Raw genomic sequence first — 12,959 nt, 5'->3', positions numbered from 1 at the left:
CAAATACAATTAATAAAGTAAAAAGAAAAAAAAAATATGTTGGAACCCACTTAAAAATATGCAAGTAGATTTTGTACTTTAGTTTTAATAGAATAGATAATAATAGATAATAATGATTGACTTCAAAATATGATATTTATATTGAATATGTTATATATATATATATATAACTGATTTATTTTATATAAAAACTATCTAAATATTATAATTAAATATATTTATTTATATTAAATTTATTAGATATTCTATATTCTATTTAAAATTGATACCTTCATATATAAAAATGTTAAAAATATTATTATACTACATTTGGATTAGATAATATTTAGTCATTAAAATCATCTCTTTAAAAAAAATATGTATATATTTATTATATTTATTATAAATATATTGATTATAAGAAATGTATAATTAAATATATTTGACATAAATAATAAATACTAAATACTAAAAAATAAAAAATAAATGTGAAAGATTTTATTCAAATTTAAAACTTTCATTAACATGTTCGATTTGTTTTCTAGCTTGCCGTTGTGACATTAATTGAGTAATCAAAAAAACTCATTGTGATTTTTTTGTTTCTTTTTGAATGATGCAAAATATTGCAAAACCAAGCTGTTCACAACTTGGAAATTTCTTGAACTTTTAATTGGATAATTGAGTGGGGGTGGATGAGTGTGTAATGTTGAGTACTTATGAAACATGGATTTGATATGCAAGCTTTTTGTGTTGTTCATCTTCTCTTGACCCACGTTTTTGCTTATTATTTATCTCAACAATGTCTTCCTCCCATTGTAACATTCTTGTGATTTAGTCAAAAAAAAATCATGTGATTTTTCATATTTTTATTGATAATTTCATCCCATTGGATTCCTTTATCTTTGTCATATTTAAAATTCCAAATCAGTGTCGTGTATTGGACTTCATTTACATCATACGCCATATTAGTTCATACAGTTATTATACAACTAGTTCTTATAAAAGGATCATATTAACATTTTGTTTGCTCAAACTGTTTCCACGAATTCTCATACCAAATGAGTAACCAAGTACAAAAAAACGGATTTGAACCTTTTTCCCTCCAACTGATATTTATATAAATAATGTGGAATACATTGGTGAAATGATAAAATCGACAGACTTCAGAAATGTCTCCAAAAACCATGCCGGTGAAAAATAAAAGTTTTCCTGGACAACACGAACCTTAGCAAATGAAACTAACCAGCAACAATTTAAGACGACTAAAATCAGAAAAGAGTGAGACGACCGAACACCAAAAATAACCAAATTCCAAGAAAACCTTTGATTGAGAGTTAACAATGACGATGTGATAACTGAATCCTTCTAGGTACAAGAACATAATTCACATTGTCTATGATATCAAATTATCGATATGTACCACAAAATATTGACTTTTTAGTTATCCAATTTTGTATTAAAAAACTTAAATACATAATTCACTATCATAAAATCAGTAAAAACAAGATTTTTTTGTCTTTGCAAAGCTTAAACAAAAAAGGTATATGTAAAAAATGTATATGTACACATGTTCACATTAAGTTTTATACATATATATTCGAGCCCTGTCAAATTTCTTCATATTTTATTTATAACCGGAAATTTATCAAAACAATATATCTTTACAAAAATTATTAATTGTGTTAGATTATTAATTTCTTTCGTGTGTTGGATTAGTATTTAGTAGCAACATTTAGGTAATCGATTTGCCTTCAGTTTCTTTTATCTGAAATATATAAATTTAAGGTGATGATTTGTACATTTTATTTTTATTTAAGTCATATATATGGGTCCTAATTCTTATAGGTGACAAGCTTTTTCTTATGTAAGGCTAGATTTTCCAACATTGTTTGGCAATTAAGTGTAAGTTTGGTTGGACATTTAGTCAAAGACCTTTATGGATACAATTATTGTTAACAATCAATAATATCTCTCTACTTGAAATTTTTTCTTCTAAATTTCTAATGTAAAGTTGGATAGTACGTAATTAAAAAATATCTTAACTTTCACATCCAAAAGAAGAGGATAGAAAAATTTCATGTTTTTTTTCGTTTTGGTAGCTTTGCTCAAAAGAGTTATAATTTTGCTAAGTATAACAAGAAAACATAAGCTTAACGAGGGCGGTTTTCCTCGTGAGTTCGTCGTAAAAGAGGATTTACGACGAATTAGCGAGGAAACACGTTTGCTCGTTACTCATCCGTCGTAACACATATTTTCTCGCCAATTCGTCGTAACTTAGCGAGGAAAATATTTCGTCGTAAAGAAGAAGTACATCATTTCGTCGTAAAGACCACATAAATATTCCACGTAAGGAGGTCGCTATATTTCCTCGTAAATTCCTCGAAACGAGTTCCTCGTAAACTACACGTAAATATCTTGAAAGTGTTTCCTCGCAAAATATACGTAATTACCACGGAAGTGTTTCCTCGTAAAATACTCGTTAATCTTTCCTCGTCATTTCCTCGTAAATGTTTTCTCGTAAAATACTCGTTTATTATTTCTCGTCATTTCCTCGTAAGGTTTTCACGTAAATATATCGTACATTAGCTACAAATTTACTTCGTTTTTATTATTTTACAAAATTTAAAAATATAATTAAAAAATAATTAAAATTATTTAATTTATTAATAAAATTATAATTTAAAATAAAAATAAATCAATACGAAAATATTTTATATTTAAATAAGTTTTGAATTTATAATACAACAACCGGAAAAAAAAAGAACTAAGGGTCGTTCATCGCCTGGTAGAATTCATCACTCCTCCTCTCAACATCCGCCTCGTTATGTATGCCGGATGACTCGCCTCGAATGAGATGTTGTTGTCGCATGTTCCTCAACATGGACTCCCATTCCGGATTTGTGGCCGCTATAACGTCCAAGAAGCCCTCGACTCCACCCATACGAGATTTTTTCGCGGCCAACTCGTTACATAGCTCTGTGAGTTCATCTTCCCGTCGCTGACCATAAGACGATGTCGCTCTTGGAACATCGTTGACGGAACCAATCCCCAACGTCCGTCCCTTTTTTTTTAGGGACAATCTTAAAAACAAAAAATAAATATTGTTAGTAAAAATTTAAAGTTAAATTAAATGAATAATAAAAATTAAAATTTTTGAAAATTTACCTCCTCGTAAATCTTATCCACTTCAAGTGTGGATAAGGTGACGGGTAATCTGTCGGTAGACTGCTGGGTCAGCTGGGTCTGGCGGTCTTCAACCCGAGCAACCAGGTCGTTGTAGATTTGCTCGGGCTTGCCATCTACAAATACGTCCGCCTTGTTCTTGTGGGTCCTCTCGTAAAGTTCCATAAGAGACGGGAAATGTCCCGTCTCTTTGGCCTAAAAAACATTTAAGAAAGTTAGAATAAAAATATATGTATTAAAATTTTTATTTAATAAAATATTTAATTACCATTTCCAAACGGACACCGGCGTGGGGGTTTTGGCACGTAGTGTGAAGCATCGGCTCGTTTCCGTGCTCATCGACCGTGTTACGGGAGTTAGAGCAAGACTGGGCGATTCTAATGGAATCAGGAAGACGCCAATAACGGATGAGGCCATCCCACACATCCGTGGTGAGCTCAGCGGGTTTGCCACGCTCATACCCCTTCACGATCCAGTCACCCTTCCAGTTGGAGACCGTGTCCAACAAGCGAACTTTCGCCTTCGCGTTAAACTTCTTCCTCACCCTCTCAGTGATCCCCAAAGCCTAATTATATTTTTGCTTTTGGAAAAAATAAATTAACAATTAGTTTTTTAGAAAGTATATATATAAATCATGAAAAAATTAAACTATATATAATTAATTAATAGAAACTTACAACGTAAATTTTGAACCACGTCTTTCTGACGTAGATCTTACTCCAGTTCGGATGTGCCATGGAGAAGTAACCTTTGATCGTGTCGGTTATGTCCGATGCAAAACTTCCGTCAACCCCCCACCTGGAAAATACAAATTTAAAATATAAATTATTTTTTAATGTTATAAAAGAATTTTAAACGAATTAAAAAAAAAATTAATGCAACATACCACAAAATTCGGTCCGGTCGGTCGGGGGTCGATGACTGGTAAACCTTCTCTGCCTGGCAGACGGAGAATGTCCTCTACAGTGTACTGCGAGTAAGGAGCACTCGGAAGCACCATCAAATCGGGATGAATATCGGCGGCCATCGGAGGAGACACAGGAGGAGGCATCGTCGGATGAGCCATCGGGGAAGGCACATGAGGAGCCGATGGTGCACTAGAAGAAGCAGACCCAGAGACTCTCTGAGTGTACTGAGTCTCGGGGACAGTCTCCTGACCCGAAGAACCGGGAGCTGAAGAAGAGGCCGGGTCTAAACGACTACCCGGCTCACCGAACATCTCTCTGTAATGGGCAGTAAGTCTTCCTTTTCGAATCTGGGAAAAAATTTAATTTTTAAAATTAACATCAACAGTATATTTTCCAACATTATCCACCTAATCAACACTAAATAACATAAAATCCGTAAACCTATCTAAATTCCCTATACTAACCATCTAATATATCCTAAACTAACCAAATTATAGAGGAATTAGAGAGGCTTACCATTGCTACGAAATGGAGAGGAAGTGGAGAAAAAATAGAGAGGAAAGAAAGAGTGAGCGCTCGGGAGTATATCTAAGATTACATATGGTCGCAAATTTATATAATTGGATCACTCAAGTTTTTTACAACATCTTGTCTAGTAAATAGTGAGAACAAATACACATTGTTTTACATTAAGAATAATAAACTCATCAACTTGCCAGCAAACTTTTTTTTTTTTAAATGTCGTTATATGGATGTATACATCGCAAAGTAAAGTCTAATGCAATCAAATTATAGCCTTTTATCATTTTTGTTAGCGTTCTCATGCACATGGCAACATATATATGTGGATCCCCACATTAAATAGAGGCCATCACTTTCCAAGGAAAAAGCACCTCTCCCAAAAGCTTGAATTCAATTATTGAATTTTGACGTTGATTTTTTTATTTAATTGTCTATTTATCTCCTGTATATTAATTAAGAAATATTTGAAAAGATGTAACCTCAATTTTGTAATAATTAAAAAAAACTATTTGCTTATGTGTCAATCAATTAGATAGTTAATTAGTCATACGTGTTAGTCTCACATTGAAATTGAAAAACGTGTCGGTCCAATTCGATTTTTATATCTCACTAGAAACATTTAATATCAACTATATGATATCATATGATATTAACTAAAGCAAGGTGGCTATTTCTTATATATTATTTCCTTAAATAAAACCTACGCAATTACCTAATGTGATTATGATATATATACTAATTAATGATTTTAAATAATGAAGATTTGCTAATAATATGTATGTTTTCTATCATTTTTGTTTAATTCTTTACTATTAAAATAAATTACACAATTACATTGATCATATATTAAAATTTTAGATTTTTTTGTATATGTTGTATTTGAATTTTTCAAAACGGGTATAAATTACTAAAACTGTTAAAAGTCTCACATAAACTTTTGTGATCAATGTTTAAATTTTTTTCTATAATAAGATACAATGATAATAAAATCATATAAATAAATAATTTTATTTTAATAGATGTTTATGTTAATATATATATATACTTCATATCGTTTAAATTTAATTATATATCATTTACGATAGATAAGATTGATTGTTTTGATTTATTTATTCTAAAATGATTGCGAATAAACAAGAACGGTCATTTGATTTATATGTGCAAGTCATTTTATTACATAATAATAACTGATTTCTTAGTTATTTAATATATAATTATTATTTTATTATTTCATAATATGCAGAAAAATATAAAATAAGTATTTATTCTGCACAAGACGCAGATCTTAACCTAAGTATGTATCTCTTTAATAATTTTGAATCTTAAACATTTTTTAATTCTCAGGCCAAAATAAAAGAAAGAAATGAGAATAAACTCAGAAATCAATATTTATATCGAGCAATAACCAAAACGACACAAAAATGATAAAAATATCGAAGATAAATAGGATTGACACGTGAATGTAAACTTCTCATAACCATAATTAACTTTTAAATTGCTAAATCATGATATAAAACCGAGATGTCATAGTTTCATTGTAACCAAATAGTAGGCATGAGATTCTTCGACCTAAACGTTAGGTTTTTATGCGATAAATAATTTTTTGACCTCAAATATTTTTAAAAATGGGATCAGTTCATTAGTAAACAAATTATGTAATTAACAAAAAGTATTAAAAAATTGTTTAAGAGCCAAATATATTAATTTGATCAATAATATAAATTTTTTTCCATACGATATTTCTTAAATAATTTTCATATAAATTTATCATGCGCAAGACGCATGTCTTATCCTAGTATTCGTATATACATGTAACTCATACATTGAATTGACTAATCAACTTCTGAAATCTGATATTTTTCATTACAATACAAAAATATTTCCTTTGTTACTAGACAAATTATATAGCAGGTGTAATTCCAAGGGCTAAGCCTTAAATTCGTCATGCAATCGTCCATTATATATTAGTGTTAAATTCTACAGTCATTTGTGCTTACGCTAACGCATATCAAATCTATAATTGTAAATTAGGTGAGGCGGAAGAGTACGTGCAAAGATGATTAGATTTTTAATGAGATACTGAGATACCGATATATATACTTTAAAAGTTCATTCAATATAGGTTCGTAATCTTAAAGTCAGGAAACATCATGCAGCTTTTTTACCTTAAAGTTCTACTATTCAGAAGAAAAAAATTATACTATTGAAATAAGGTTCAAAGATATTCTGTAATCTGTATACAAACCTACCGACGAAGTCCAGTATATCTAAGATAACAGCCATCCATTTTAGAAGGTTATGGAAAAATAAAGAGAATCCTTTAAAGAATCTCTCTCTCTCTCAAATTAGAAGTGATATTATTCATATATTAATAGTATACCAGTGACAAATAGTTATTAGTCGATAAATATATTTACTAAAATTGTAGAAGATTATATTAATGTGATATATATATATATATATATATATATGTATATATACGAATTATACCAAAATGACATATAATTTTTTGTCTGTGTTGGATTAATTAATTATCAATATCATATTTTTACTATTAAAAAGTTTAAATATTATTATTGCTGATATACTAAAACTATATAATTGAGCAACTTTAGCTAAAAAATAAAGTTTTCAACTACACAAATTTATTACTAATGTGTTAGGTTTATATATTTTGATTGATTTAGAAATCCATATAGTATAAATCCAAGTAAAATATGCAAATCCGGAGGTTTTCCCTCGGATTTGAGTCTTTGTATTTTTAACTAAAAAATCTAAACAAATTCATTCAAATCCATTATAAAATCAAATATATTAGTAAATCTGTACGATTGAATAACATTTGATTTGATACAGAATTTATGAATCATTAAACCAATAACGCATGATTTTAATACATATTTGAAAATCATATAACCAATAACACTAGATTTAGTTCGGATTTTTAAATGCATTAAAATACAACAACCAATAACCCCTACTAAGAAAGAAACACTACACAAGTTTAATATTGTCGGTTTTTTTATTGTTGAAAAAAGTGTAGATAATTTTTTTTTGTAACTTTGGGATACCCGAGATCTATGGAGAGATCCACACTAATCTCTTAAAGTGGTGTTGCGGCTCACGAATAAATTCTCAATTCGGATATTCAAATGAAGCTTAAAACATTACCTAATATCTGCATGGTCACAAAGTAAAATGTAGTGGAATGTCTTTGAATTCATGTTAACTAGTTTTTATTTAAGATTTTAGCAACGGGTCCACCTAGTGCTGGGTTCGCGGGTCAACCCGCCCCGACCCGCCCCGCCCCGCCGCGGGTCGAATCATTTTTTCGATTCAAAAACTCGACCCGCATAACCCGCAAACAAAAACTTTTATATCCGCACCCGCCCCGCCAAAACCCGCGGGTAACCCGCCAAACCCGCGGGTAATATTAATTATATTAAAAATAGTTATTTTAATTAAAAATAATTATTTTCTAATTATATAATAGTTATTTTAAAAAATACTATTAAAAAAATATATTTATAATTAAAATTATACAAATATTTATTGTTTTTTATATATTTTACGAAAAATGTTTTTTTTCAATTTTTTTTTTTTTTTTAATTTGCGGGTTGGCGGGTACCCGCGATTCAAATTCGGCTGACCCGCACCCGCCCCGCTCAAAATAATCTCGACCCGCACCCGCATCCGCGATTTAAAAATTTCAAATGGTTCGACCCGCACCCGCCCCGCGGCGGATCAAACGGAGCGGGGCCCGCGGGCAATGATTAAAATTTCTAGCTCTAGGTCCACCTATCCAAAAAAGGAAAAAAAATATCTCCACAATAGACATTCATAGAGTTTATTTATAACAAAGTTATTTTTATGTTAAAAACTTAAACAGATTAGACATGTGATTCAGACTAACTATCGTAATAATGTATAAAGAGTGCACAAACTATTTGGGAACAATGCCACTTATCAGGGACATGTGGCTTTCTACGATGTTATCTAAAGATAATCTTGGTCTCACAAACACAAAGACACGATATGTACCACTATTATTGATCATTTTTTGGGAGTTAGTGGGTTCGACGTGGTTCCATCTCGGTTTCATATTAGGATGACAATTTTTCTTTGTTTTCTTATTATATTTGTAATTAAGTGACATAGTTTCAAATTTTAGCCACGATTTTTATAAGTCACATCTTAATAGTTTTGTTCTCAATATATGATATTTTAGTACATCTTGCAGTACTGCAAATATGAATACCGGTGACTCCGTTCTTTACAATATATTAATTATTTCTCATACACAATATAGAAAATTATAACAATTTGCAGTTTTAAAAATGTTTGTTTAATATCAATTATCTATTGATTCAGCTTCGGTGAAAAACCGTGTCTCGGCTGGTTATATAAGGAGGTTCACGAATGGTCTAGTCAGCATCAGGTTTAGAAGTTTGTAGTTAGTGGATAAAATTAGGGAGTATGTAATGTTCAAAAAAAAAAAAAATTTAGGGAGTATGTATTTGTTATAGACATCTCACGAGTGCTTTTTCACCACCTTTTACTGTTCTTGAATATAACCGTAAAGTGCTGTATTAGTTAATTAGTGGATTGCTTAGGGGGGTTTAGCCGACATTCAGGGGAAATAAATATAAAAAAGTAGTTCACCGTCCCGTGGTCGTCTTCTTTACACTAAAAATTGACCCTATTCAGTACACATACACATATATGTCAATACACATATACGTACTTTCGAATTTGTAAATTAACAAACAAACAACACAAATCTTCTAAATAAGTAAATAACTATAAATAACATAAGAAGGTGAAAATAAATGATAATTTTCGTAGATTGGGAGATGAAAAGTTATACGATGTTCAAATAACTATATATAGAAATTCGAGATATAAAAATTAATACGGAAACGAACTAGATCAAACTCAAAGAATATGGAGAATGAAATGTTGTTTGATCAAGGTGCCGTCACTGTCCTGGAAAATATTTTAAATATTTCAATGAAATCTTATTGTTTATCTATACGCATAATTTTGGTTATGCACTCGAGCATAATTTTTATGCTTGTCGATCGTTTTCAATACAACAATGACAATTATTAGTGAACCTTTTACTAAAAACAAGAAGAAAATACAATGACAGTTACTAGTTAGCTCGAATGATAATTTAAGCTGAGTTTTATATAAAAGCGTTTTCTTTGTCAAAATCACCTACCCGTAGATGACTGAGTACAACTCGGGTTGAGTCTTACAGAATCGCATAGACGGGCTTACATATGTTCTTTGAATACTTACATTCACAGCCTCTATAATTTTAGTATATTAATTAGCTTAAGACCCGCGCAATTGCACGGGATGAATGTTATATATAAAACTAATTTTAATCTATTATTATATATTTGTATTTATTTACGTATTATGTATATAATTAAATTAGAGTAAATACATAAATCAAAACAATACATCTTTTTATTTACGATTATTTTTGGATAAATAAATCAAAACAATTATTTTATTTATTTTATATGGTATATAACTAAATTTCAAAGACATGGACATATATACATAGTATATTTTAATATAAATATTTATTATTGAGAATTCATACTCATACGATAAACACACAATTTCTAATGTGCGATTTTTTTATTGCAAATTTCAAAATTAAAATATTAAGGTTTCGATATTTTTTCAATACAAATTTAGAAATTATCATATTCAAGTATTTTTCTATGTTATATAGTTTAATTTTAAACTCTACTAATATATAATATTAATGTCTAGTAAATGAGACTTCATATCATATGATTTATGATCATTTGTATCTTGTTATTACCAAAAAAATTAAATCATTGACCACAAAATTTTAGTGTGAGACATTTAACGTTTTTAATAATTTATAATTGTTTTAAAAAATTCAAAATATAACATATAAGAAAAAAATGTATTTTTAATTATATGGTTAAAGTGGTTGTTTAATATCTTTTAATAATATAAAATTAAACAAAAAATATCTAAGATACAAAAATTCTTATCAAATATTTATCATTCATAATCATTAATTGTCATATATACTTTAATCATATTACGCAATTTCGTAGCTTTTATTTAAGGAAAGTGCGAGAATATTCTTTTGTACACTATTTATCAATTTAATAGTTAGTTTAATAAAAGTATAATATAAGTTAAGATGGACCAACCGATTTCTCTAAGAAATCTGAATTTTATTCTCATGGTGACACGTGGCTACAAAACAACGATGTAATGTTTCTCAACTAATATATAAGAGATTTTAGAAACCTGTATATAACATATCATTGAAAGAGAGAAAGAAAATTCTTACTTATGTTATACAACATTACAGAGGTATCTAATTTATATTAGCTGCCAAAAGAAAAAGCATATAAAAAGTAAAAACTGAAATTTTAGAAAGCTTTTAAGCAAACAAAATTTTTTTTTAGAAAGCCTTTTTTCCAAAAAAAAAAAAAAACTGAACTCTCACGCGTGTGAAACAATGGGACAACAAGCCAGTACCGGGTCCTCCACGCCACGCCGGCCCACTGCCTCAAACATCCCACGGTCGATGCTATTTTTGTAATAAATGAGAATCATAAACACTGTGCTATTATATATACATAATACATCTGACATCAAAATTATAGATTACTGTTTTCTTGTATTTCATCTCAACAGCTTTTTCTACTTATGGACTCTTTTTATAGATGATACAAAAAGTATATTACATAACCATAGAGCTTTTAACATTGTGCTTAGGCCTTAGTGTAGTTGATCCTCCCTTTTTTTTTTGAAACTAAGTAGTTGATCCTCTTGGTGGGTGAATGCTTATGCACTTTGAATGATATAGTTTCGGTATTTGATATGGTGTAAACGTGATAGCAAAGGATATTGTCTCGAATGATTTATTTTATACAATGGTATTTGCGTAGAGACACAAATCATATATCATATACTGTAGGCTCTTTATTTCTGAAACCACTAGGTTGCTTTTTTCTCAATCGCCACGTCACCAAGATTTTTTTTTTTTAAACTTAAACATGGAGAAACATTCACATGAAGGAAACTTTTTTTTTTTGTTGATAAAGCACATGAAGGAAACTGTAACCGTTAAAAAGCTAAACATAAAAAAGAGTAATACAAAACATCTACCGTAAAAGAATAAAAGTCACAGAAAAAAATCCGAATCAATAAGCATAACCAAGAAAATCATATTCTTTAGTTAATTTCTTTTATTGTCATTGGGTATCACCAGTTATATACACGTAAAGAACGATTAAAATACTTCTGAAATCAGACGATATAAATTCTAGAGTTAATTTGTGTAATAGCTAATTTTGAGAACAAAATTAAGAATATAACATTGATGTTGACATAATTGGATCTCCTAGCATTTTTTTCTTTTTTTTTTGGTTTTTTCTTTTTTCAAAGTCTGTTGACGATGATATCCTGTTATTTAAATGAAAAAGTGTTATTAGAATGGTGGTGGTTATAGCATGATGATAGTGATGATATTATATAAAATGATATTATATAAATAGAATAGAATATGTTAACTGGTATAGTTCATATTAATGAAATTATTAAATAGTTTGATGAACATCCAAACCTTTCATAAAGTAAACTTAAAATACTAATCACTAAACTATAAAAGAAAATATAAATCATAATCTAAATATCAAAATATGCAAATAATATATAATATAAAATATTATTAAATTAGAATAGTAACAAACAAATTGTATAGTACATATAGTTTAAATTTTGAAAGGTCTATGATTGCAGAAAATAAGATAGTGCTTACCTCAGTGTCGACCCAAACTTTTCATTAAACTAAACCCAAAACACTAATCATTAAACCCTAAAAGGAAATATAAACCCTAATACAAATATCAAAAATATGCACATAACACATAATATGAAGCATTATCAAAATATAATAGGAAGAAACAAAATAACATAGTACATATTGGTCAAATTTTAAAATGTCTGATTACAAGAAAAAATGTAATGATTATACCAATATCAACCCAAAATTTCCATAGACTAAACCCAAAACACTATCACTAAATAGAAATATAAATCATAACCTAAATATCAAAATATACACACAATACATAATATAATATGAATTATTATTAAAATAGAATAGTAACAACCAAGTAGTATAATACATTTTGTTTCAAATATCATAGTACAATTGAGAACTTAGAGTATATACGAGTGGTGGTGATTATGGCGGAAGAAGTGGTGACTGATATCAAAAAGATGGTGGCTGTTCTGAAAGATGTAATGACAAAAATATGAAAACGAAGATAATAAATTTGGTTAATAAGTAAAAGA

This window comes from Brassica napus, chromosome C1 (genome assembly GCF_020379485.1).
Source record: "Brassica napus cultivar Da-Ae chromosome C1, Da-Ae, whole genome shotgun sequence".
NCBI lineage: Eukaryota > Viridiplantae > Streptophyta > Magnoliopsida > Brassicales > Brassicaceae > Brassica > Brassica napus.
The sequence above is the reverse complement of the archived record's forward strand: the minus strand, read 5'-3'. Positions refer to the sequence as shown.